Raw genomic sequence first — 27,645 nt, 5'->3', positions numbered from 1 at the left:
CTGCCACTGTCTTCTTATTGGCCCACTTACCATTGTATATCGTACCTCTTATTTTCAATACCATTATAGTTTTACAGTGTTCAGGTAATTTCATTAACTCAACAATAATTTCAACACTCTCTGGGGAGTAAATTACTAAGCAGGTGCATGGGTGCGTGGGAGGCTCTAGGCACTTTTGTGCTGCACTTTCAGGATTTTTGTAATGGCAATAAACTGACGCAATGCTTTGTCACGTTTCACAGATTTACATTGCCTTGCACCATGTGCAAAACCTTAATGCACAACCTCCAAAGATTTCTAATTGATGTCCATAAAGTTCCCTTGGAATATTTAATATTTATCTAAACATTAGCTTCAGGAGACTTTCAAAGAGATGGTGGTTTGGAGGAGGATTACCTTGGTGTTCATAACTTAAAGAGTTCAATGATTGTGCTTTCTATTGAACCAGCTACCGAGATCTGGCAGCAGCCCAATGGGCTCCTTGTCTAATTCCTCTTAGTCCTAAGTGAACTGACTTTTGGCCCTCTATGAAGCTGAAGGTTGAGGCTGTAATTATATTGTTAGGATATTTGGCATAATATTTGGGCTTCACTAGAGTTTTGGAATTTGAGATTGCCGCACTGGGGTAGAAGGAGTTTTCCGCACAAGGTACGACAGCAAGATAGGGTGGCTGGAACACTCAACAATAATATTGAGGTTGGTGTTAAGTGACCGGTCAGAAGATAAGCCTAAGTGAGAGACAAGCTGTATATTTGGTAGTGAATTCTCCAATATGACAAGTTGTTGGGGAATGCCTATTCCCACTTTAGTTATGTTATGTAAATTCACTTGCAAGCCTGCCAAATGTAAAAAAACTAAATCCAAATATACTCTATTGATTCCTTTACAAAATCACACTTCCCTATTTTTAATGTGATCTGAGTCTTACACCATCTTGAAGAACGTATAAAATATTAACTTTAAAAAAATATCAATATAACATTCAAATTGATGTCACTTTACTGGTTCAGATTATCAGAAAATAAAGTGACTGCATCAAATATAGCTTGAGATTGGGGAATGGAGATCAATCAATCAATCAAACATGATTTTTAAAGCACTGCAAATCACCTGTGAGGGTCTCAAGGCACGCTCAGGCCACAATATTTTGTGCCGGCTGGTGCAGCTTCTGGTCGCGATGGTGCCAAAAACAGTGCCACTAGTGGACGCCTCTGGACTAGATTTTCTACATGAGATGCAGCCTAATCTTTTCAAAAATACGTTTTCGAGTGGATTTTCTTATCCAATGGACCAATCAAGTTGTTTTTATAATAGAAAGAAAGTGTCCCAGAGACTCCAACTTCCTGTTCCTGTCCAGCAGTCCCCTCCCAGTGGGTTGTCCATCTCCTGGTCACTTTTCACTTGGATTTTGAGGTGGAAGCATCACGCTTTTCGTCTTCTTGATGTATACCTTTGGATTTAAGGACTTTTTAAAAATAATATTACACACGTAACTTCAAAAAATATTTTATAAGCATGATGTTTGTTTGATGCACCAATAATTATGTGTACATTTTTTTATTTTACATTCTATTGTAGTGGGTGACCTAGAGGTTAATTTTAATTAGGGGCTTAGTTATTTTTTTACATTTCATTTTTCATCTTTGTAAATAACAAATGTTGCACAATTCAGTACTCTTTTTCCATGTTTGTTACATTTGCAATATTCATTTATTTAACTATGTGGCCTAGACTTCCAATAGGCTATCTAGCCAGTAGGCCCAGTAATAGTAGTCATCAGTGCATGAAAGAAATGTATGTTTTGAAAACTTCATTTAGGGCAGGGATAGTATTGGATTAAATTAAAAATGTTGTCTATTGTTTGCATTTCATTTTAATTTCTGCAAAAGTGTATACTTGGGGTAATATTTGATGGCTGAGGAAGATATGTGTTGTAAAATTTTTATAGCGCAGTTAAGTTTCGATTTTTGCATTTGCTGAATTAATGTTAGTGCTTTCTTCAGTGATACCACCATGCCACTTTTTCTGGCCCGTGTGTGTGTGAGTTTGTCATTGGCCACCATTTGTCTTTGTTCTCCATGCCATGTGGGCAAGGGCCATTTTGTGTAGCCTGTGTCCAGAGGCCTGAATGTGTTCTTTGTTCTCCATGCCTCCTTGCATGCTGCTGTTGTTTGACCGTGTTGCTGGCGGCCAGTTTATGTATCCAGCCAGTGTGTTTTGGCCATAGACTTCCATGTGCTCTTTGTTCTCCATGCCTCCTTGCTCACTGCTGTTGCTTGATCATGTGGCTGGTGGCCATTTATGCATCCAGCCAGTGTGTTTTTGCCATTGGCTTGCATGTGTTCTTCATTCTCCATGCCTGCTTACTCGCTGCTGTTGTTTGACCATGTGGCTGGTAGCCTTTTTGTGCATCCAGCCAGTGTCCCTTTGCCATAGGCCTGCATGTGTTCTTTGTTCTCCATGCTTTCTTGCTCTCCTTTGTTGTTTGACCATGCAGCTGGCATCCAGCTAGTCTTTATGTGCCATAGATTTGCACTCAGCGGTCTGAATGTAAACCCAGAAGCACATGCTTTGATTGAGAGCTTAATCTTTCACTTGGCTTGTAGTGCAAGGCTGCAAAATGACATCATGCCATCCAAAGAGTACATCTGTGCCACCCTACTTGATCGACACTATAAAATAATCCTGCCCACTTTCGTTCCTTTTTCTGAAGAGGATGTTTCAAAATACAAGAGTTGGATTGTTGAGCAAGCCAATTAACTGGAAGAAGAATGGCTGGAACTGTAGCTGCTAAAACAGGGAGTTCACAAGCAACGCCGTTGCAGTGAGTATACTAATAATTGTCAATAAGCAAGCCATATGACATACCGACACCTGCCACTGCTGCTGTGTGTTCTCCCCCTTCAATCGCTGCTGCGTCTGGAGCACTGGAGCTGCCTCTGGCCCCTTTACTGGTGGTTGGTGCAGCTGGAAAAATGTTACACATTTTAGATGCCAGATACACTTCCCCTTGTTATTTTTTTAGAACTAATTCAACAAAATAAAACTGCAATAGATCACTACAGTTCTATTTTCTTCATTCATTCACTTTAGGAGTGTTGTTGGATAACTATGTTACAAACGCCGGGTAGACAAGTCAACCACAAACGTTTCGTAATGGAGGTGCAGTGCTACATCACCGAAGTGTAAAAAAGGGGTGAAATATTTGGTCAATCCAGGAGGACATACGGTGATTTGGTGAGGCCTTGGTTGGCAAATGCAATGGGGCCATGCTCATACTACTTTCCAGCCATGCTGAACTATCATCGAAAGTGCTAGTATGTTAAACTGTATAAAGAAATAATACATACACACAACATGGGGGGCACCATGACAATGTGCACTTGCTCGTTTTACAGTTTACAGCATGAGCACTGAAAAGAAAACCTTCACAAACACGTATAGAAAAGCTGACTTGGGCAAGCTATCTTCTCCGTAAAGTACCTGTCCTAAAAAACTGTCCTCTTAATCTTACAATACCAGTCCGCAACATATATAGGGGAGAAGGAAAAACTAAGCTTAGTAACAATGAAGAAGAAAGCCACATACTACAGACAGGAGGGTGTCAGGCACAGAAACATGGAAATTAGAAAAAAGCAAAGATACCAAGAATTGAATAAAGCTTAGAATTAAAATAAGTACAAAAAAAGGTATAAGGGCACAGTTCATAAAAACAAAACCTATTCTAAATGAGGAAAGGTGAAAGTTATGGTAATAATATAACAGGAATACTTACTGGGGCCAGCAAATCTGCCAGCTGCCACACTAGTGATGGCACTGGCACCCTCGTCTTCCGGACACACCTGAGATCGTGCCTTTTCTTCCCCTTGGGTGATGAGGTAAGAAATAAAGAATATAAAAAATAGATTAGTGGTGCACTCCCCCAAAAATATTTTGACAGGCAAAGGCAAACACAGTAACACTTTACTTTTCTAAATCAGATCACCTAGTAGTACTAGTATTGACTCAAATTGATCTATTAATTTCCTACACCTAAGCCCTACTCCAAATCTCCTAAACTACATTTGCAAATATGTACCACTACTAACGCATTCATATTGCAACAAATTATCTTTGTTTCTTAACCACCTTTGATGGGCCATCTCAGTCTCCCTTTTTGTTGTGCTTAGATGCATACTATGATACTACACACCACCGGGAGATTGCGATTGGGAGGGGCTGCATTCGCTACTTAAATAAATGCGCAGAGAAGGGAATGCAAACTCACTGATATTACTTACTATTCCTACCACTGTCTTATTCCTGGTGACAGGAGGAGGAGGCTTGCAGCAATGAATACAATTAGGAAGCGCTGACTGAGCACCTGGCTAGCCTAAACTGAATCACATACTATTCATTGTAACATAAACTCAACTCACCTCTGAGAGTCAGCACTGCTATTAGAAAAAAATAGCATTATGAAACACACACCACAAATAAATATCTATTACTCACTGAGGCCCTCCCCCTTGATGCCCAGCATGTCGATCAGGTCCTGCTTGCAGTCCAGTATGTCTGCCCAACAGTGCATCAACTGCTGCTGAGTGCACTGGACCCCAGTGTGCTAATGCACACACCTGTGCACCCTCCCCCGTAGCAGTTGACGCTCCTGAAGGGCGTGACTGATCCCAGGACTGCTACCTGCTGCCAACATGGAGGGGAGGTGGCACTGCACAAAGAACACAAGTGCTGTCACCACCACCTTCGTAAAAATGGGTCAGGCTGCATCCCTTTGTGACGCCAATGTCCGCAAGGTAAGCAGTTAGCAGCCGCACAGGTGCCGCCACTCCCTCTGCCACTCTTCTCTGCTATAGTGCTGGGCGGAAAAAGGAAAGGGGAAGAAATAGAAGCAAGGAAGGAAGAAATAAAAAAATAAAGACGTAAATGGAAAAGCAAAAAGCAGTAAAGTATTAAAAAAAGTCCTGAAAAATACACAAAAAAATTACAGAAATGTAAAATACACAAACTCAAAGGCACACTGCTGAAATAAAGGAAAATGAGGGGTGGATAATTTAGAAAAGGGTGGGATTGAAAAGCTTATAAAGTTATGCCTACCACCGTGCACATGTGAACCATGTGGTGTCGTTCGTGTGATATTTTCAGTGTGAGAACGCTCATCGTGCTCCTGAGCATGAAAAACGTTGCACTGACGAGCGCATCAAGCAATTCTGTCCAATGGCAGAATTCCGCTGAGTTCTTTAAAAATTCTGCAGAATTCCACATAGTGGAGCTCAGCGAACTCCACCCCCCCTAGCTGCGATGCGAGGTCCTGCATCATGGATGCATTGCACAGTGGCATTTCCGATGCAGAGCTGCAAGGAGATACATCGGTCTGCGTTGGTCCTACTAAGACACCATAGCTTGACTGGCAGAGCACCTTCAGGCCCACTTCTGTGGGTCGAGGACTGGGGTGGCAACATTTGGGGCAGCAAAACTCACAGTTCGCAGAGGCCACGTGCTGGGTGCAAGTTGGTTACAGCCTTTCCTGTCCCTGAGACTCTGATCAGTAGGCCAGCCAAATAGCCCATGGGGTCACTCTGGTGGTACTGGATTCAAGATGCAGGTCCAGTCATTTTCACTCAAGCAGCAGTCAGGAGGGCAGCAAAGTTGCAGGACAGCAGAGTATCCGTCCTTCTCCCAGCACAGGAGTACAGCAGTCCTTCTGAGTCTTCAATATTTATACTTGGTGCCAACTTTAAAGCAGGAGATGGTTCTGGATGTTCCCACCCCTATAGGAGTTTGGAATGTCCTGCCTCCCTGTCCTGGCCCTCCTTGTCTGCGGGCACAAAAGACTAGTGTGAAACCTCTTTGTGAATGTGGTCAGGCAGGGCCTTTGTGATGTGCAAATGTCATAGGTGACAGCTCCCCCCTCATTAACTCAGAGTGGCCCACCCTGCTGGCACTTAGCTTTCCTTTGTCTCATTCTCTCTTAGCAATACACAAAGACCAAATGTAAAAAATACATAATCCTGATATAGTGCTAAGTGATATAAGTGGTATAGTAGGAGCTTTGCATGGCTCCTAGTTCAGCCTAAGCTGCTCTCCTATAGCTACCTCTATCAGCCTAAGCTGCCAGAACACTACTACTCTACTAATAAGGGATAACTGTACCTGGCACAAGGTGTGAGTACCACAAGGTACCCACTATAAGCCTGGCCAACCTCCTACAAGCAGAAACTGTATGGCTGAGTGTGTGGGTGTGTGAGTGGTTGCATGTGTGAAGGAGTGGGTGTGTGAGTAGCTCCATGGTTCTATTAGTGGGTATGGGTGTTGTTGCATAGGTGTATGACAGGATGTATCAGTGACTGTATGAGTTTGTGAGTGAGTGTTTGAGTATCTGTATGAGAGTGAAAATAGCTATGTTAGTGCTGTATGGGTGGGTGAATAGTTGTGTCAGTTGCTGTGTGAGTGAATCAGTGGGTCCTTGTCAGAAGTTTTAGGGTTCTCCAAATTAGTATGTGAATAGCTGTGTGTGTGGATGAGCAAGAGTTTGTATGGGGTGATGAGTGGATGTATGACTGGTTGTGTGGATGATGTCATCAATGATGTCATTTGAGATGTCACGGGCGATGTCATCAGTGATGTCACTGACCATGTCATAAGTGATGTAATATGTCAGGTCATAAGCAGTGCATTACAGGAGTGCAAGTTATAGTTAGCTCAGGTAACTATAACTGCTGAGTGTCTAAGGTTTTGTATGAGAAAATTCAGAACCTAACTATAACGTCCCTGTAACCTTTCACTGAATTTCTAAGTTTTTTTAAATTCTATTTCCTAACGATAATGTTTGTGTAACCTTTGTTTTTTTCCAGTGTATTTCTGGGGGTTTTAAATTCTATTTTCTAACTATAACATCGCTGTAACCTTTTGTTTTTTTTGGAGTGTCTATGTTAGTGTGAGAGTCTCTGTCTGGGTGTGAGAGAGAGTGTGACAGTGTCTGCCTGGATGTGAGAGTGGGTGTGAGGGTGTCTCTCTGAGTATGAGAGTGAGAGTGTCTGTGTAGACGTGACAGCGGAAGTCACAGCATCTCTGTAGGTGTGATCTTTGGTGTGACAGTGTCTGTCTGCATGTAAGAATGGATGTGAGAGTAGCTGTTTGGGTGTGAAGGTGAGTGTCAGAATGTGTCTCTGAGTTTGTCACTACATGTGAGAGTGTTCATGTTAGTGTGAGAGTATTCGAGAAAGTCTATGTGTGGGTGTGAGAAGGAGTGTTAAAGTGTCTGCCTGTATTTGAGGGTGGGTGTGAGAATGTCCCTCTAAGTGAGGGAGTGTCTGTGTAGATTTGATAGTGGATCTAACAGCATCTCTGTAGGTATGAGAGTGGGTGTGACTGTGTCTGCATGTCAGACTGGGTGTGAGAGTAGCTGTCTGGGTGTGAGTGTCAGGGTGTGTCTCTGGATTTGACACTACATGTGAGAGTGTCTTTGTTAGTGTGAGAGTATTCTTGAGAGTCTCTGTGTGGGTGTGAGAGGGAGTGTGACAGTGTCTGCCTGGATATGAGGGTGGGTGTGAGAGTCTCTCTTTGAGTGTGAGATTGCCTGGGTAGATGTGACAGTGGATGTAACTGCACCTCTGTAGGTGCGTAAGTGGATGTGACAGTGTCTGCTTGCATGTGAGACTAGATGTGAGAGTAGCTGTATTGGTGTGAAGGTGAGTGTCAGAGTGCATTTCTGGGTTTGAAACTACATGTGAGAGTGTCTATGTTAATGTGAGAGTATTCGTGAGAGTCTCTGTGTAGGTGTGAGAGGGAGTGTGACAGTGTCTGCCTGGAAATGCGGGTGGGTATGAGAGTGTCTCTCTGAGTGTGAGAGTGTCTGTGTAGATGAGACAGTGGATGTAACAGCATCTCTGTATGTGTGAGAGTGGATGTGACAGTCTGCCTGCATGTAATACTGGGTGTGACAGTGTCTCTGAGTGTGCAACACTGAATGTTGGAGTGTCTGTCAGCATAAAGACTGTTTTTTTTTACATTTTGCTAGATCCGCTGATCCACCCATGGATTTACACTGGTGGCCCTGCTGAGCCCCACAGGTAGATCCGCGGATCTTACAAAATATAAAAAAAAAACATTTTCTGACATTTAATAGCCCATTATTTGTTCCATCACATCAACTATAGCACCCTCATGGGGTCAGGAAACCTCTACCCTGGATCCATGAGCTCCACTGCCCCCCATATTTCAGCCTCGGGGACCGTTTTACAGATAAAACAAAATGGCGGCTGCAACATTTCTCTCAGGTTGTGACCAGTTAATCAGATTCTTCCGGTGGTGCGTGGATCCATGTCCCTATGTATCTATATTTTTGGGCCTTAAATTGCTCTGAAATCACTAAACCGATTTACACCAAACCACAAAAAGTGTGATCTGTGGAACAGAATGTAGCTTTGTGCCAAATTCTGTGTAATTCCGTTCAGCGGTTCAGGCTGTAGCAGTATCTAAAAGTGCTATAGAAAAATGAATTGAGAAAATGTGTTTTAGGGCCCCCTTTTTCTAGGACCCCACTTGATGGATCAAACTGAAACATTCGAGACAGAAGCTGTAATAAATATATAAACACACACACACAAACACACATTACAGTTAGGTTCAGATTTTAAACGTACCAAACCATAGAAATTGACTAGTCATAGTTAGAGTTATCTCAAGTAACTAGCACTCCTGCCCCAAGGTAATTATAACTAGCGCCCCCTGAAAGCAGTTTTTTCCTAAAATATTTGAGTTACTTGAGATAACTCTAACTATAACTGGTTAATTTCTATGGTTTGGTATGTTTAAAATGTGAGCCTAACTATAACGTCCCGGTAACCTTTGTTTTCTAAAGTGAATCTCTACTTTTTATTAAAATTCTATTTCCTAACTATAACATCCCTGTAACCTTTGTTTTTCTCAGTGAATTTCTATGTTTTTTTTAACATATAGTAATTTTCATAACTATACAATAATCCAACCACTGCCACGCACCGCCTTTGGCCATGCACAGGCTGGGGTTGACCGCAGGGCCTGTCTTTCGTCCATGCCCAGCAACACACCCCTATAACCACCCAACCCCTTGCTGCGCATGGCCTTTGGCTGTGCATAGCGAGAATTGACCGCAGGGCCTGGCCTCTGCTCAGTCCCTTCAGCCAACCACTATAACCACCCGACCCTGCATGGCCCCCTTCCACAGGCCGATATCGGGCCCAGAGACACTATGGCCCTCATTCTAACCCCGGCGGTCTCAGACCGCCGGGGCCAGGGTCGGCGGGAGCACCGCCGACAGACCGGCGGTGCCCCGCAGGGCATTCTGACCGCGGCGGTTTGGCCGCGGTCAGAAAGGGTAAACCGGCGGTCTCCCGCCGGTTTACCGCTGCCCTTAGAATCCCCCATGGCGGCGCAGCTTGCTGCGCCGCCATGGGGGATTCTGACACCCCCTACCGCCATCCTGTTCCTGGCGGTTCGCCCGCCAGGAACAGGATGGCGGTAGGGGGTGCCGCGGGGCCCCTGGGGGCCCCTGCCGTGCCCATGCCAATGGCATGGGCACGGCAGGGGCCCCCGTAAGAGGGCCCCACAAAGTATTTCAGTGTCTGCCTAGCAGACACTGAAATACGCGACGGGTGCAACTGCACCCGTCGCACCTTCCCACTCCGCCGGCTCAATTCTGAGCCGGCATCTTAGTAGGAAGGTTGATTTGCCCTGGGCTGGCGGGCGGCCTTTTGGCGGCCGCCCGCCAGCCCAGGGCAAATCCCAAAATACCCTTAGCGGTCTTTCGACCGCGGAGCGGTATTTTGGTGGGGGAACTTCGGCGGGCGGCCTCCGCCGCCCGCCGAAGTTAGAATCACCCCCTATACCCCGGGGCCCAGTGTAAATATTAAATTTGTTTGGGGGGAGAGGGGCTGCATTACCTCCCATCTTGGCCCATATTGACCCCAGGGATCCCATTTCCCCAGGGCCCGGCCTAAACAATTATATCTATTTTTGGGGAGGGGGCCGTGTGACCCCTCCCCAGGCCAATCTCACGCCGGGGACCCCATCACCCTGAGCCCGGTATTAACATTTAATTTTTTTCGGGGGGAGTGGCCATGTGGCTCCCCTCCCCAGGTCGATCTCGGCCCCGGGGACCCCACCCCTCAGGGCCTGGCCATGTGACCTGGGTGCCTCCCAGGGCACCCATTCGCAATGTTGGAGCCCAAGGGGGGAGCCCTGAAGGCCCCATGGTCCCGGCTGGCTCCCCACCTCCTGCAGGAGCTAAAGCAGCGCTCTCTCTGTGAGAGCAATTGTTTTCTCTGTCTCCCTGTCTGCACCTTCAATCAAGGACGTAGTAGATAAACTCCTTCAAAATAGTATTTCATTTAATTCAATGCGAGGAATCCATGGAGGAGGAATGATGTACGAAAACGCCAATAACTTGAATTGAGGTTGAAATACTCCACTGGCAGAGCCAAAGTCCAGTATATCTATATTTGAAATAATTTATCTCTATATGGTACCATAGCCTAATGCAGACCTATGAAGAAACAGAAATCCGATGTTGGCATGTAGCATTTAATTCACCTCCTAAACGTATACCAGACTCTGTTCCACTGATGTCTTTGTGTCATTGTATTCTCCATACTGACACCAAAAGGGGCGTTTCTACATATTGCTCAGCAGATTTGTAGTAAAAATTGCAAACACATAATTTTAGGCAGTCATGTTGACGAAATGATGCTTGCAAATACAAAGGCAAAAAACAACATAGCACCTGCTTTTCAAGATTTGAAGACAAATTCATCCATAATATAGAAACTAAAAAAAAACACCTATTCCCACTTGTCAAAAGAAATACATTTTCGAAATGTAATCTACTCCAGTCCATGCAAAGCACTTTGCCCAGTGTGTACAGCTGAAAAGTTTTAGCCTAGATTTCTTGAAAAGAACTGCAAAAGTATTTACTATATGACTTGGCTTCCGTTAAAGAAATATGCTAAGGCTAGCTTTTAACAGCAACTGTAAGTGACAGTTGGAGCTTTATACAAAGTTGTGCAGCTTTACAGATTTCCATATAAATCTGTATGCTTTATAAAGCATTTTACTAAAAACTTCACAGAGAGGATTGAGAACGGAATGCTTTTTAGGGTGGAGCACACAATTGTTGGAATACCTCTGTGGGCTCCTAATCACGCCCACCCTTGCTATTTGTTCTTTGTTGTGCTTGTTTTAAAGGCTTCATTTTTATTGCTGCATTTTGTGAAATGTCCCTCCTATGTGTGCTGAGTTCCCTCCCCAGGCGATTTAACTAGGTGAACATTTCTGTTGGCCATCACACTACGTCACACTTCCTCCTGATACAGCGTGTGATGACCCTTCCTCTAGTTTCGGTTTGCCTTTCATCCCAGCTACGAACCTTTCTAGACACTCACGTAGGGAGCCAATAACTCCCGTGCTCATGGCGGCCGTAGCACTTTGGATTGCTTTGCTTATGCCAACTTATGCCAACTGTTTTACTTTTCAGTTTCAATTTATGTGGCAAGAAAAGTTCTGTTAGGAATTTACAACGCTAATAGCTCTAGTTCAAGCAAACGCGAGACCCCAGGAGGGCTGTGGGGGGGCTGCACAATAGTTGTGTAAAGCCCCACGGAGGTGGTGGCCTCCGGGGCAGCTAGGACCTAGTTTCCATAGGCAGAAAGTTTTTTGTCTTGCCAATAACTTGCCAAGATCTTTGGGGCCACTTGAGGAATTGTCACAAAATATTCAATTGTTATACTTCAGTCAGTTCAGCTAGTGTCCTAAAAATGTTGGGGTGATCTGTCAAGCGGAGGCTGGGAAAAAGGAGGGCCCATGGGGATTTTGAACATGACTACAGCCTGAGCTGCTGGACGTTATTACCACAAATTTGGCAGAAAGTTAGCTCGTGGTCTAGAAAGCATGCTTTTTGTGATTTGGTGCAAATGCATTCAATAGTTTTCAGATATTACAGTTTAAAAAATATGGAGCATCCTCCGTGGATCCAACTGTCCCAGACTGACATCTGATTGGGTACCAACACTTCATCAAGGAAGTGTTGGCAACCATTTTGGGACTTGGTTTCAGCCAAGTCTAACAAAACAAGATTTAAAAAAAGAAAAGGGGCCAGAGTAGGGTCATCTTGATCCCCTAGCCTTGGTCTAGAGTTTCTCCACGGACCCCGCCAGGGCTAAACAGCAAAAATCTGAAACATTAACAGAAGGATTTGTGGATTTTTCTCAGGTTTAAAAAAAAAACAAAGCATGGTCTCCTGTGCTTTTCCTTTACTTTTCCCATTGGTGGGCATGGTCCTGGGGGCATTGGAGGTGAAAAAAAGGAAGAGGGTGCACAGATCTACCTACTAGGGACTTTGAAAGCCTCAGGGAACACCACCTCCCCGTGGCAAAAAGTTCTTTAGTGAATGCGGGGGAGCACACGCAACCCCCCCCCCGCAGCCCTAGGGACCAGAACCTTCCTATTGCACTGTTAATTATGAATGCAGGCGGGCCTGCTAGGCCCACCCACGCCTCGGGACCACCACATCCCCAGGGCAAAAGTTATTTTCTAAATGCAGGGTGGCCCGCATGCCTCCCTGTCAGGAATCCCCAAGGTGCCTCCTGCGTTATCTGTCAGCATCCCCAGGGATTAGGATTAAATCATATCTCTGTTCTTGGTTAAACCTTCATGTTTCTCAGTAAACGTAATGTGCTGTGTTACACAATTGGTTTTATCAATGCTTGTTTTACCAGTGCTTGTTTGCTAATGTGAGCAGGTGTAGACATGTGCTTCTATTTGCGTGTGGTGACTCATCCACATGTGGAAACTCAACTGCTTTCCTGATTGGCTATAAATAGCAGAATGAAGCAAGCCTCCCTGCTTGGCTTTGTTTTGCTTCCTGATCTCAACATCTTATTTGGCAGTCCAGCCCCTGCTGTCATCCTCATATTCAGGACTTTTGAGGCAATTCTTTTCTTCCTTCCTGTACCAGCTGACACCAGGCATTCCTCCAGCACTCCGGAAAAGACTGCATCTAAGTGACAAGTATTCTCCAGGGAGTTTGTTCTTTGAGTGCCCCGCTTTCCTAGAACAGCTGGTATATTTCAGACCTGGTATTTTGGCAGAGTGCTTATCTTGAAGAGACAAATGCATTTCTGAACATTCTACATTATTATTGAAGTTACTTGCCTAAATGTGCTTCAGGAAATCTGCTTGTGCTCAAGTACTACAAAAAGTGACAGTGCAGTTTTAAAAGAGTATTTACGTGACTTTTCTTTCTCTAATAGCATAACTCTAGGATTTAAATTGTGTCATTCATGTCTGTGTTTCAGGTTTTAGGAATTTTCTTTTAAAGGGGTTTTCACGCACACAGTGAAACCAAACCAAACTGTGCCGCCCTAACTGTTTAAACCCAGAGTAAACATTTGTATTTCTTGAATTGTTTTTGTTCCTTTTAGTTTAATCCTATGCATGTAGGAAAGTTAGATGTGATATAAGTAATGCTCTTGTTTGTCTTTCTTGTGCATGATGAGTGCAACCACAGTTCTAATTGTAGTGTGCAACATTGAATCTCTGTGAAGCCAGCCCTAGTGTTGTAGTACTTATTGTTATGGTACTCAGTTTGGGTTTTTGGTAATGCAGTGTTAGTAATTGTGCCAACAGTGATTATTATTCAAGAAAAGTGCTGGAGCATCCCGGTGTTCTTCTACTGCTCCTGTGCCCATATCAGAAAGAGAGATTCAGTTTCAAGGAAGTGGAGTGCACTAACTCTACTATCACTCTGTCCACAACGACCTGCTCCCTCGAAGATACAGGATGCCTGGCTGGACCAGCAAGACGTGGCAGTGTTTTGTCTCTTTCTCTTCCACTCGCTCTTTCCTTTTGGGATACCTTCTGGGGTTTCTCTGTCCACCAGGAAGTGGCAAGAGGTGTTCCAGGAGGTCGGTGCATACCATCGCCCCTACAGACATCCTGCTTTTCAGGTGAGTGGCCCGTCTTGACATAAAGCCAAGCCACAACATACAGGGCTGCCTGGGCGATGGTTTCCTTAATGGGTACTTTCAAAGATTTAGCACAGGCTTTACCAGATGATCAGGATGTTCCATCTTTCTTAGATTTAACTAGGGCCCTAGCGGGATTACAGAAGGAAGTTCTTTCCTTAAAGCAAAAGAACCTGGAGTTGCACACTGAACTACAGCGGTATAAACCACAAGACACCCCCTGGGGAGGAGTCAAACTAAAACAAAGATCTCGAGTACTACAAGCCCCTCGGTTTTACCCATCTAATCATGTTCCTAGACCTGCTTCAGGCCCAATGACTTCTACCACACAACCCATGCAGGTAATGGTCACAACACCAACCCCTGTGCCCTTATCTCCTCCAGAAAGGTTTTTTGGAGAAAGTGCCAAGTTCAACATTTTCCTTAACCAGTGCCAGCTACAGTTTTTGTGTCGGGCAGCTGCATTCCCCAACGATGCTGCAAAGGTAGCTTTTATTATCACTTATTTGGGAGGCAATGAAGCTAATTGGTCTATTCTGCTGGTGGAGCGCAATGACCCTATGCTGTATGATTTCAACAGGTTCAAGGAAGCCTTGCGGAAACTGTTCACTAAACATCTCTTTGTGCAAGCCAGTGACAATGAGTTGCTGAATTTGTGCCGAGGAAACAAGGATCTACTGTCCTATATCACCTCTTTCAATCAGTTGGTGGCAGAGACTGAGTGGCCTGAGGAGAAGAGGACCTCCCTCTTCTATTGTGGCCTTTGGGACGATCTCAAGGATGTTCTAGCCCAAATTGTGGAACCTCCTACAGAGTGTTCTGAGTTCATTGACCTGGTGGTACGATTAGATCACTGCTTGAGTGAACGTAAGGGAGAAACATTCTGGGGTGATACACGCTTAGTGGTGTTCAAAACTGAGAAAAAGGAGTCCACCATTCCCACTCATGATACACCTGAGCCCATGCAAATTGGCAGTGTGCAGAGCCCACTATCTAAGGAAGAGAAAGAAAGTAGGAAAAAATTGAAACTGTGCATATTCTGCGGTAAGGCAGGGCATTTTGCTCGGGAATGTCCTAATAAGCATACTGCTCCAAAGAAATCCATTGGAGCAGTAACAGGGCCTGAATTCTCTCTTCCTGACCAGGCAGACAACTAAATGGCTCGATAACTTCAGAAACCATCTTATCGTGCGCTTCTTTCAATATGGTCTCACATCTTCTGGCTAATACCACCAGTCCAGTACCTCGACATCTAACTCTTATTGTGACGTCAGTGTTGTCCCCTCAGGTCCGTAAGGTCATTCCCATATTGCTTGACTCTGGGGCTACCGGAAACCTTTTAGACTTGGGTTTGGCTAAAACCCTAAATATTACGACTGTCAGAAAAGACGTCCCTGAACCAGTCAGAGCCGTGGATGGCTAAGAATTGTCCTCCAGGCTCACCGTTTATCAAACACCTTTGTCCATGCTTTGTGCAAACAACCATACAGAACAAATTCAGTTTGACCTCATAGATACCCCATTATTTGGAGCCATTTTGGGGATACCCTGGCTTCAGTTACACAATCCGAAAATTGACTGGGCAGCAAGGACAGTGATATTAGACTCTAAACATTGTTGTCACTCCTGTTACCAAGACAAACCATTACTAGTGACACCCTTGCATTGTGGGTCCACACATAGTACGACTATCAAGCTTGACGACACACTGGCCATTCCTGCACCATATAAAGACTTCCATGATGTCTTTAGTGAACAGAAGGACACCCAGCTGCTGCCACAGAGGTCATATGATTGTCATATATACTTGATTCCAGGGGCAATGCTACCATGTAGTAGGGTGTATGCTCTTTCTGAGCCTGAGAATCGATACCTGCAAGACTACCTGGATGATCTATTGGCTAAGGGTTTCATTCGTCATTCAACGTCACCAGTATCGTCGTCTTTGTTCTTCGTGCCCAAGAAGAATTGCGAGCTGCGCTCCTTTATAGATTATCGCGCAGTGAACAAAGTCACCATAAAAAATCAGTATCCAGTTCTGTTGATCCTGGTACTTTTAGATCAGGTACGTCAGTCGACCGTTTATACTAAACTCGACCTCTGGGGCACCTACCACTTGATCCTAGTGAAGAAGGGGGATGAGTGGAAGATGGCGTTCCGAACTAAATTAGGACTCTTCGAGTACACAGTGATGCCCTTCGGGTTGTGTATCGCTCCTGCAGCATTTACATTTTTCATCAATGAAGTGCTGCAGGAGTTTCTGGATATCTGTGCAGTGGTATACATAGATGACATTTTGATCTATTCATCTTCCACTGAGGAACATATAGAGCATGTAAGAGCTTTTTTACAATGGCTTCGTGAGGATCATCTCTTCGCCAAGCTGGAAAAATGTGTTTTTTGTAGAATTGCTGGGATATGTGACCACTCCTGATGGAATTTCCATGGTTAGGTCCAAGGTACAGGCCATCTTGGATTGGGTAGCACCAAGATCAATCAAGGAAGTGCAACAGTTTTTGGGCATCGCAACATTTTTTCAGAGATTTTTACCCCCCTTTGTTACAGTGGTATCTCAAAAACATCGTCTCCTACAAAAGTGGGTTAAGTTCCTCTGGGATGCAGAAGCTGAGAAAGCCTTCCAACATCTTAAAAAACACATTTACTGAAGCACCCATTCTCCATCATCTCGACCCGGCTCAGCCATTTTTCATGGAAGCAGATGCTTTCTGAATGTCAGTGAGTGGTGTCTTGTCCCAACGAGATCCTGAGTCTGGGCGTTTCTATCCAGTAGCTTACTTCTCAAAGAAATTGCTGATCTCCCAGCTTCCAATGGACACGCTGTCTTATGGGTGGTTATAGATTACCTAACTAAAATGGCTCATTTTGTTCCATTAAAATGCCTCCCTACCGCTTCTAAGCTCTCTGATTTGTTTGTACGGCTTCATGGGTTGCCCACCACTATTGTTTCCGATCGTGACCCCCAATTTATATCACGGTTTTGGCGTAGCTTCTGTTCCTCTGTCGGTATGGACGTCCGCTTGTCCTCTGCATATCATCCACAAACGGATGGGCAGATGGAACGTGCCAACCAACCGCTGAAGCAATGAGATGTTTCATTGACACAAGGTCTACTGAGTGGGATAAGGCTTTACCTCTTGTAGAACTTGTATGTAACAACAGTGTCCACATGGCTACAGGAGTATCCCCATTTTACTGTTTGTTTGGTCTGTACCCAAGAATGCTACCTATAACTGGGTTCCAAACATCCACAAGAGTACAATAAGTACAGAAGCACCATAAAGAGTTACAGGAGATTCAAAAACAAGTACAACACCATTTAAAACTCTACCAAGCTCAAGTAAAAATACAAGCAGACAAAAGAAGTAGACCTGCTCCCTCTTATCAGATAGGAGATCAGGTGTGGCTCTCATAAAATCTCCATCTTGCAGGATCCAGAAAATTAAACCCCTGATTTCTAGGCCCCTTTCCTATTGCCAAAATCATAAATCCTGTGGTAGTAGAACTGACATTGCCAGATGATTTCAAGGTACACCCCGTGTTTCATGTGTCATTACTCCGTCCCTATTCCCCTGATACCCGCAATGCCCCACCACCTCCCCCGGTAAAAGTACACAGGCAATGGGAATTTGAAGTGGACAAAATGATTGACTCCAGGCACGTCTGTGGTGTTCTACACTGTTTATTGGCTTGGAGAGGCTATGGGCCTGAGGACAATTCTTGGGAACCCATGTCCACAGTTCAAGCTCCACGTCTTACTAAAATATTCTATCTCCTGCACCCATCCAAGCCCTGCCCTTTGAGAGGGTCCTTTGTGGGGAGGACTGTCAGGAACCCCCCAGGCGCCTCCAGCATTATCTGTCAGCATCCCCAGGGATTAGGGTTAAATCATATCTCTGTTCTTGGTTAAACCTTCATGTTTCTCAGTAAACATAATGTGTTGTGTTACACAACTGGTTTTATCAATGCTTGTTTTACCAATGCTTGTTTGGTAATGTGAGCAGGTATAGACATGTGCTTCTAATTGGGTGTGGTGTAGACATGTGCTTCTAATTGGATGTGATGACTCATCCACATGTGGAAACTCAACTGCTTTCCTGATTGGCTATAAATAGCAGAGTGAAGCATGCCTCCCTGCTTGGCTTTGTTTTGCTTCCATAGCCCCAGTATCAACCAAGGCGGAATCCCGTGGAGTGCCCATTGATGAGTTGGTTGCAACTTCCTCCAGGAAGGGTAACTCATAATCAGCTTCACGTAGCAAACGCAGCCTCAGTGCGCATGTCTAGTAATGAACCCTCAGCGAGAACATCAACAGATCAGCATCTATTGCTGGGGGGCGCTGCTGTGAAAGACAAACTTTCAGTGTATGTTCGAAAGAGCACCAGAGGCACTGAAACACTGACTGCACACAATACAAAACCGGTCTGAATGACAAAGACCAGTCACACTCCAAATGCTCCAGGAGTGTTGCTCCAAAATGCTGCCTCATACGTTCACGACACAGCTGCCCTGATGGGAGCGCCCTCATGTGTCCTTGTTGCGGCGGGACAGCCATTGCGCATAAACAACAGCAACAGAAGGATGCCAGCGAATAAAGCCAAAGTTATCGGAAATCCCCCAAAAATACTATCGAAAATTGAGTGGATAGCTGAAGGTATCAAACCGAATATGGAGGAAAAGGTGTGAACAAAACCAGAACCAACAGCTTTGAAAAAATGTGCTATTCCAGTCATGCTGGATGCATTAAATATTCGTCCCACGAGTTCACCAAAGTGTCTCGGAAAGTTCGTATTTAACAGGGACTGTATTTCTGCTGATGACCTTGCCACTTGAAGTGCGTTGGCCTCGCGTGCAGATGTAAGGGCCACATGCTTCTGAAACAATAAATCCTTGAGTCTACTAAACTTGTCAAAATTCACGTTTGAAGTAGCAATGTAAGGCCAGATATCAGCTACCTCTTTAAATTTAATGGGGGGAAACAGTACATTCCCGCAGCATGTAACAACCTTAGAGACCGAAACAACGTAAACTATTCCGGCTCACATGCCACAACAGTTTTCACTGTTGAGAAGGACGTAGCTGCCGTTTGAAAGCAGCTGGAACGTAGGTCTAATCAAGGGGACTAGAAATCCCTTAAGATAACAGGCCAAGTTTGCAGCCGAGGCGTTGCACGCCCCATACAAGGACAGCTGTTTACAAATCATCTAATGACTGACTGAAGTCTCGCATTCACTGCCGCTAAGAAAGACTTCTTTCACGCCATTGAAGCATTTGTACGAGAAGGGAAGCTCCCACACCTCATGGATGTAACTATCTCCCAGCTTTTCATATCTGCCTACCGGAATGTGTTTCAAACAGAAGGTGAATTGTAGTGTCGAAATAGGCAGATTAATAACCCTGTGTATTAACCACTCTGCTGATGGTATTTCGGCCACGGTAAAAGGCAACTTTTCTAATTTCTCAATGTTAAGCATGGCATAAGTTGCTTCTTTCTTAGCCATTAGTTGTTGTTGTCACGTTAGATTAAAAGAAGAAAATATCTCCCTTGCACTGATGTGCTGCCATGGAACGCGACCCGCCTTCAATGTTTGAAGCATACAACCCAACTGCATAATGGACCTGCTCTGACTCTGTCCATGGTATAAAGAAGGCATATCAGATTGTATAATGTCTATAACAGAAGAGACAATGTTGTTAATTGTATATATCCGCTCGGACAAGGTATTAATCCCATTATCCACAACAGCTAATGCCTTTTTTAGATTTTCCTGATCTATTTGCCTTAACCGGGCAGCAGCATCTTGTTGGGAACGTTTCCAGATTTCTATAAGAAACGCTTCCTACCTGGTGTTCTGGGGCCTGACTAGAAATCTTGTAAGTCAGTAGAGTTAGACAGGAGACTGAGGTGTTCTTTAACCGTGTTCAGTGAGGATGATTTTAGCCACTGTTGGCATAATTTTCCTACACTATGGGGGTCATTATGACCCTGGCGGAAGGTGGAGAAGCGGCGGTAAGACCGCCAACAGGCTGGCGGTCTTTTTTTTTGTATTATGACCATGGCGGTTACCGCCATGGTCATCTGCCGGTTCTCCGTTCTGCCCGCCGGGCTGGAGACCTGGCCGTCACTATACCGCCGGCGGTATTTTGACCCGGCTTACCGCCGTGGATTTCCTGCGGTTTGAACCGCAATGAAATCCATGGCGGTAAGCACTATCAGTGCCAGGGAATTCCTTCCCAGGCACTGATAGGGGTCAACCCCCACCCCCCACCACCACCCCGACCCCCTCCCCTACACCCCCACCACCCCTGCCACTACCCAAAGGTGGCAGGGCCTCCCTCCCCACCCCGACCCCCAACATCACATCACCCAAACCCACACGACACGCACGCACGCAGGCACCACCTACACACTTACATGCACACACGCCGACATACATGCCTACATCCACACACACAGTCAGACACGCACACCCACATACAAACATACACGCACACGTCCATACAGACATACCCACAGACATACACGCACTCATTCTCAAAACACGCAGCACCCCCGCAAGCATACACGCACTCACACCCTCCCTCTACATACACAGACGCACCCCCCATGCACCCACACAACACACAACACCTCACCACCCCCCTCCCCTAACGGACGATTGACTTACCTGTTCCGTCGATCCTCCAGGAGGGGACGGGAGCCATGGGGGCAGCTCCGCCGACACCACACCGCCAACAGAACACGGCCACGGCGAATCACAGGACGTGATTCGCTGGGCGGTGTTCTGTTGGCGTGGCGGTGGAGGTGGAGCAACCTCCACTTCCCTGCCTCCCGCCAGTATGGCTGTTGGCGGCTCTCCATCTGTAACAGGACGGAGAGCTGCCAACGGTCATAATAGGTCGAGCGGCAAACCGCCACCACTGGCGGTCTTCCACACAGCAGTCCCTCGGTGATCTTGGAAAAAGACCGCTGAGGTTGTAATGACCCCCTATATGTTGTAATGATATCTGCATGTTCTGGAGATATATAGCAAGGGTCTGGCCTACTTGTCCTAAAACCCCCTGAGGAGTTAATAAAACATTGATGACACTCATTGGTATCTATTGGCCACAATAACCACCCGCCTGGACGTGTCAGTGAAGCATTAAACGTACCATTCTGGACCCACTCATCAAGCTCATCTTTAGTTGCATTCGTGTATTTTTGCCATTTGTAAAATTTAGCAGGGGCAGGTATACTGGGCATGTTTAATTCCCTGATGGTTGCTAAGCCTAAACAACTCGTTTGTTGCACTGTTTCATTTAAGAAGATCATTTGCACAGGAATAAGACATGCTCTAAACAATGTTTCTTTTCCCTTAATTTGCCAATTTTTTGTTCCCCAGACACTTTTCAGATCAATTGATTTGGATCAATATTCATAGCCTTCTATTGATAGCCGGGTAACAAAGGATTCCGAGTATATACATTTCGTATTAGTCAATAACGTATATATCCTTTGTAGGTGGTACCTTAAATAATACGACTCAGCATTCTTTTAGTTTTGCCCAGAAAAATATGCAAACTTTTCGGAATATATTTTAGAACTCCCTTGCGGTGGAGTTGGACAATGTTCCCATTGCGTGTAATCAAATATCATTTTGGGACTGCTCACTCTATGTATGAAGTGATGCCCATAATAATTATAGCAAAACATATCACCATAATTTTCTTTAAATTCTTTGTTTTCAAAGACAGTATATTATTGCAATTCTGTCATCATAGAATCAACTGTTTTCACATCCCAATCATCAGATACAATGCCTGGTATCACTATATCACTCATTGATAATTTGAACACATACGGCATTTGAATAATTTCCGTGGGACCATATATATCAAACATTACTTTGTCCCAAACAATTCCATCAGGAATCGGCACTGTGGAAATGTTCACAAAGGATAAATCTGGTTGGACTTTGTGTGTCGAAAAATGTGGTTTCAAAACCTCCTCCACTTGTTCGACAGTTGATCTTTCAGGAAGAAAATGACCATGTATTAATAAGAAAAAGGTAATAACAAAACCAGTCGAAAGTAGAAAGGCTAGGACAGTCAGAAAAGCCATATATAGTTTCATGGAAAAATGAAATGCGTTTCTTTAAGCCAGTTTGTTAGGTTATGTGCACTTGACAAATCAGCTGTCAAAGAGACGAATGAGTCTGAGAAATCATTGTTGAAGTCGACAAAATAACCAGAGGCAGTTCGAGCAAATGGCGCAGCCGTTGTCAGTGGTGGAGTTGGTGTTTCCTGTGGTGGCACACTATAGACAGCACCATCCGTTTGGCTTGTAGTCGAGTTGACTTGGTCAAATGTTTCTAAGTTAGTTGACGTTAGTGGAACTAATTCAAGATCATCTTCCACCCTCTCCAAGCTCGGAGAGGTATCGGTGTTGATACAAACAACTTGTAGTGGAACTTTTTCACCAGTAGTGAGAGGGATTCGGGGACTACTGGATGTTCCTCTTGGTCGGCTGTGCTGGATTGGCCACATTGTGTAATTTGACATTGTCAATAGAGACAAAACGATTTTCTTTGGCACCTGCCAACGGTGGTAGAATAACAGTTCTGGTACCGTGTATCCCTAGTACAGGGACTGGTGCTCGATAAGAAGGGCCAAAATCCTTTTTCACTGCAACTTTTTTACGTACAAGATCCCCAACTCTGGGAATCCAGCCGGTAGATGTTACTGGCACATCCTTAATTCCTGTGGAGGCAGCACTTTCCGGGCTAACAGTCCGAGCATCAGCCGAGCGTTGTGGCCATACCCATACAAATCTGGAGCATGAATCAACAGCGACTAGTATATATTTATATGCACTATCAGGTGTTAGGGGACCGCAATGGTCCAAGTACACACACTGTAATGGTTTGTTTGAAATTAAGAGGGGTGTCTGCGGTTGGCGCTTGGCAGTGGAAACTTTGATTTGTTGACAGATGTCACAACAAAGGACATACTGCTTAGTTTCTTTATAGAGACCTGGCCACCAATAACGGGCCTGTAAGATTGAAATTGTAGCCTCCACGCCAGCATGTGCATATGCTACCTCCTCATGCGCTGCTCTAATCAATTGTGGTCTTACATCTTTATTGGGGATGTCTCGTACTCCTATGCCCGGTATCTTAACTTCAGCGTTCAGCATACTTTCCATATGATAATGATATTTGTTAGGAAATCCTTTAGAATGGGGCGTACCATCAGCCGTAGCTTTCATGGCAGCCCAAATGTCTGCGTCTGGTTAGGAACTCGAGCGAGTCACTGCAGCTACAGTGGCTACTGCCACTGCTGACTTTGCGGCTTCATCAGCCAATGTGTTTCCAACAACATGTATTCCAACGCGCTGGTGTCCAAGTGTATGTACAACATGGACATTCGGTAGCGTCTCTTTCAGGTCTGCTACTTTCCCCCACAGTAGTCTGTGTTTAATGGTGTTGTCTTTGGAGTCTCTGAACCCATTCTGGCGCCAATAATGCAGGTATTCATTAAAGGACTGGACACAGTAATATGAATCACAAACGATCACCGTAGGCTGTGCCAGTGCCATCAGCGGAGCTTTTAGCTCAGCCAATTGTACTGTACAATCCCCTAGGGTCTGTGTAAAGGTGTGTAGAGGACAAAATGTATCCCCTTCCATATAGCCACTTACGACTGCGCAAGCAGCAGAATATTGATGTTTAGTTCCAATCACTGGTTGCACAGAGCCATCGGTGTACATGACTCTATGATACTGATCAATAGGCAAGGTATTTGCTGGAAATGGGTATTCTACTTCATATTGTAGGAATTCCTGAGTTTGTAACTTTGGGTCGAAAATATAGTCTACATCAGTGGCTGTCAGAGACGTAACCCATTGTATCCAACGTGGATGTAGTGCTTTTGCGTTCGGAACGCTAGCTTTTGCAACAGCCTCTAGGGCTGGGATTGGGGAAACAACAATAATACATTTTCCTTGGGCAAGAGGTATTTCTTTAATGACAGCCATCTGTACAGCAGTGAGAATTTTCTATGTGGGAGCAAATCGTTGTTCAACTGCTGAATACAAATGTGATTTGTATGCAATCGGGACTGTCTCACCTTCATTAAATGTCACATAGGTGAAACCGATGGCCCCAGCTATTACCCTGATGTCCCATGTGTGTAAATGTTGTGCTGCACGCATGTCTGTCTGCAATTCTCTAAGAATACGTGTATGCTCAGTTGTCCAGTATTTACTTGAAATCGGGACACATTAGGTCATATAAAGGTTTTCTGCGCGTAGCATAATCTGGAATGTAGGTTCTGCCAAAATTTAAGAAACCCAATAATGATTGGAGTTTTTTTATCGAATTCGGTGGTTGTAACTGTGCGCACTTTTCTAAGAATTGTGGTGCTAGGCTCTTCCCTTCACTTGACAGCTCATACCCCAGAAACAGGACGCTGAGGAAGGCTATTTTTGTTTTTTTTAAATTAAATTTGTAGCCAAATTCGGAAAACCCTACAACAATGCAGGCTACCCGTCTTAAATGTTGTAGTAATTCATCATCCGGGAGATATATATCATCTACATAGGACAATGCTTCAGGGTCGATCTCATGTGAAATGGCAGTCACACGAGCAGCGAACAGTCCTGGGCTGTTCTTATACCACTGAGATAAACAACATAATTTTTTCTGAGAGCCTAGTGCGCTAAAGCTTGTTAAGTCTCTGCTTTCAGGCACCATATTCTGGCAGAAAAACCCATTAGAAATGTCTAGTGTTGTTTTGTACTTTTTACGCACTATGTTGCTCATTAGTGCAGTGCTATGTGAGTTTTGTATAGCATAGGTGCGTATATGACTATTTAGATGTCTAGTAGTCTAAGACTATTCTGTATGAATGGTCTGGTTTAGCTACGGGGAATAAAGGGTTATTCATTGGCGAGACACAGGTTTCTCTCACTGCTGCTTTTGCTTCACATTTTATAAGATACTGTGGTTGTGGCTGAGGTTCACTTTTAATGGGAAGGACATGGTAGGGGGAATCCTTATCCCATCCTACGCGATTTCTGAATAATGCAGGTGCTTGTGCTAGAGCCCATTCAATGGAATAGGAATCAGCTAGTTCCTCTGGAACAAGGGGTGAGAAGGAAGGCTTAATGACATCTTCTCCTTATGGGCAGGTACGGACAAAGGTAGGCAGACAATCTTGTTCGGCCAACAAGACATCATACACTTTTACTATGCGATCCCAACAGATTGCGTCTATTGTGCGTTCAATGTCTCCTAATTGTAGCGTTACTTTGTAACCCTATCAGGCTTGGAGACATGCATGTCCGCTGTTTCTACTTGTATACAGTCATCAGTTGCTTTCACCTCCAGATGCTCTAGAAGATTCCGGCGAACTATTGCGACATCTGACGCGCTGTCTAGCAATGCTAGAGCCCAATTCTTGTTCTTCAAGAGGACCCTCTTCCTGTGTGGCGTGTCGGACTGCGACTGCTGCCACTTTTTTCTTTTTAAATTGTTGTTTTTGTTGGGCGGGTTTCTCTTCCTTTTTAATAGAAACCTCCGAAGAGCGTTGTGATTCCTGTCTCGGTTTCACATACTCTGTTCTTCGCTCTGATTGCCCACCTCTCTCATTTCTCTTTTACGATGAGTCCCGAATGGAACGAGATTGGCGTGTATCAGTGTATTGATATCTACCAGGCGTTTTGATATTATCTCTGTTTCTGAGATTATACCTATTCTGTGGGGTCTCCGTACGTGGAGATTCTCCCCTTTCTTTTTTAGACATTTACTGCTTTTTATCCCAGCGTTTCTTATTACCCTCAGGTGTTTGTTTGGGGTTATCTTTATTTGATTTACCCTGAAAATTAGGTTTTTGTGGTCTGGCCCCTAGGCTATCTCGACCGATACTTGAATAGGTCACTGTTATTATTTTAGGCAGCTCTCGTTCTTGATCTTGTTGTGGAACGTCACGAAGCCACATGCGCACTGCAAGTGCGACTGCGTCCCTTTTAAGGTTACTTAAAATGATTGAGGACACTGTGGTAAATTTGCCCATCAATTGCATCCCCAAATCTAGGGCCGGGGCAGCCCCATATTCATCTTGAATTTGTTTCAGCACTTCCGGTTAATTGGCAAGTGTCGGTGTACCGTGTGCGGTTGTATAGAGCGCGGCAAATACCGTACCCCAGGTATTACAGTTTTCTACTGTAGGGACCATCCTGAAAGGCAAGCACATTGTTAATATTCTATTTTTATCCTGAGGTCCCGTATGGGGAAATACTGCCTCCAGCGTATTAATTTTCTGTGCTAACCAAAACTGAGTTTCTTCTCATTTGGCGGGTACTTTACCCATAATTGAATGTACAGTCGCAGGATTTATACTTGGCGTTACTGCATGTGGATGTGCTGGAGCAGCACGTGCTGGGTTTGTATTTAATGTTTGCATCACAAATTGTACTAATCGTTTATATATTGCTGTTAATACAATGTATAAGCGACGAACCTCAGCTACTGCTAAATTTCCAACCGCAGGATGTGGTGTATAGATGGCCAACAAAGGCCAGGTAGGACCGTCATTAATTAGTGGTCCTAACCTGACTGGTAATATTGTATGGGGTAGGGCACCATCAAGCCAATTATTATGTTCTTGATAAGATAGAGGTGTCTCTAAATATGCGTACGCTCTGTATTGTCCAGGTGCGTTCGCAGGTGTACATTGATAAAATGTATTAGTGTTCCCATCAACTGCTGGAAATGTGACCCAAGAGTAAAAAAAGTTATGTTCTATAAGCTGCATGGGCGTCCACCACAAATCTGACTGGACCTCCCTGGGCTGTTAGGCTATTGCTAGTAAGTGTGCTGTCAGAGGTTGTCTCATGTTAATAGCTATTTGTACATGTTGGGGATTCGCCAGGATAGTAACACTATTAGTTCAGAGAAGGCACACCAAAATGGGGTTTCCTTTTAAAGTTCAAGCTTGAACAACCGCCAGTTGTAGTAGGATTACCTACACAGCTGTGGTGGAAATCCTCAGTACCACAGACGTCTCCGCATACTGCATTGAGGTGTCATTATATATAATGAGACAGAGATACTGTGGAGGACCCGAAAATTAGAGCCTGACCAAACGTTGGCGTTGCCATGTCGCGTAGCTCTCATTATTCTAATGAGACTACTGGATTTTGAGCAGCAAGATCGTCCACAGGGTGGGAGTCTGAGTCTGACCCACAGTGGGTGACACCTGTCGCTCTAAATCCGGGTTTTGCTCCGGCTAACTAGCAGTGCCTCTTATCTCCCGAAAGTTAGAGACGATTGGGCAGCCGAGCGCATGACATATCATACTTCTCAGGGAAGTCATGGTCACTCAGGTCGCATCCAGTTCTCTCATTCACAATTAGGTCTCATATATAAATGACAATGAAAGCAGTATAAGTTTTAAAGACTCGTTTAATAAAACAACTGCATTTTAGATAGCAAAGCGTGAGCTGCAATAACCAGAATGACACAACATGACAATATTAAAATGTTGATGATGAGAGTGAAGCATAAGAATAACACCATCATATTGCCACTAGAAGCAATGGACTATTTTTGATCTGAATCATAATTTGAGCATAGCATGTTAAGCT

At 44.6% G+C, this 27,645-nt stretch overlaps 1 protein-coding gene across 1 annotated transcript in view; it reads left to right on the top strand.

Moving 5' to 3' along the window:
* Nucleotides 1-27,645, top strand: part of LOC138249312 (extracellular calcium-sensing receptor-like) — a 111,343-nt gene that overhangs the window by 36,251 nt on the left and 47,447 nt on the right. The gene's annotated exons all lie outside the window — the stretch shown is intronic.

The sequence above is a fragment of the Pleurodeles waltl genome, chromosome 8 (genome assembly GCF_031143425.1).
Source record: "Pleurodeles waltl isolate 20211129_DDA chromosome 8, aPleWal1.hap1.20221129, whole genome shotgun sequence".
NCBI classification, from domain to species: Eukaryota; Metazoa; Chordata; class Amphibia; order Caudata; family Salamandridae; genus Pleurodeles; species Pleurodeles waltl.
Note: the sequence above shows the minus strand (reverse complement) of the source record. Positions and strands in the feature narration are given on the sequence as shown.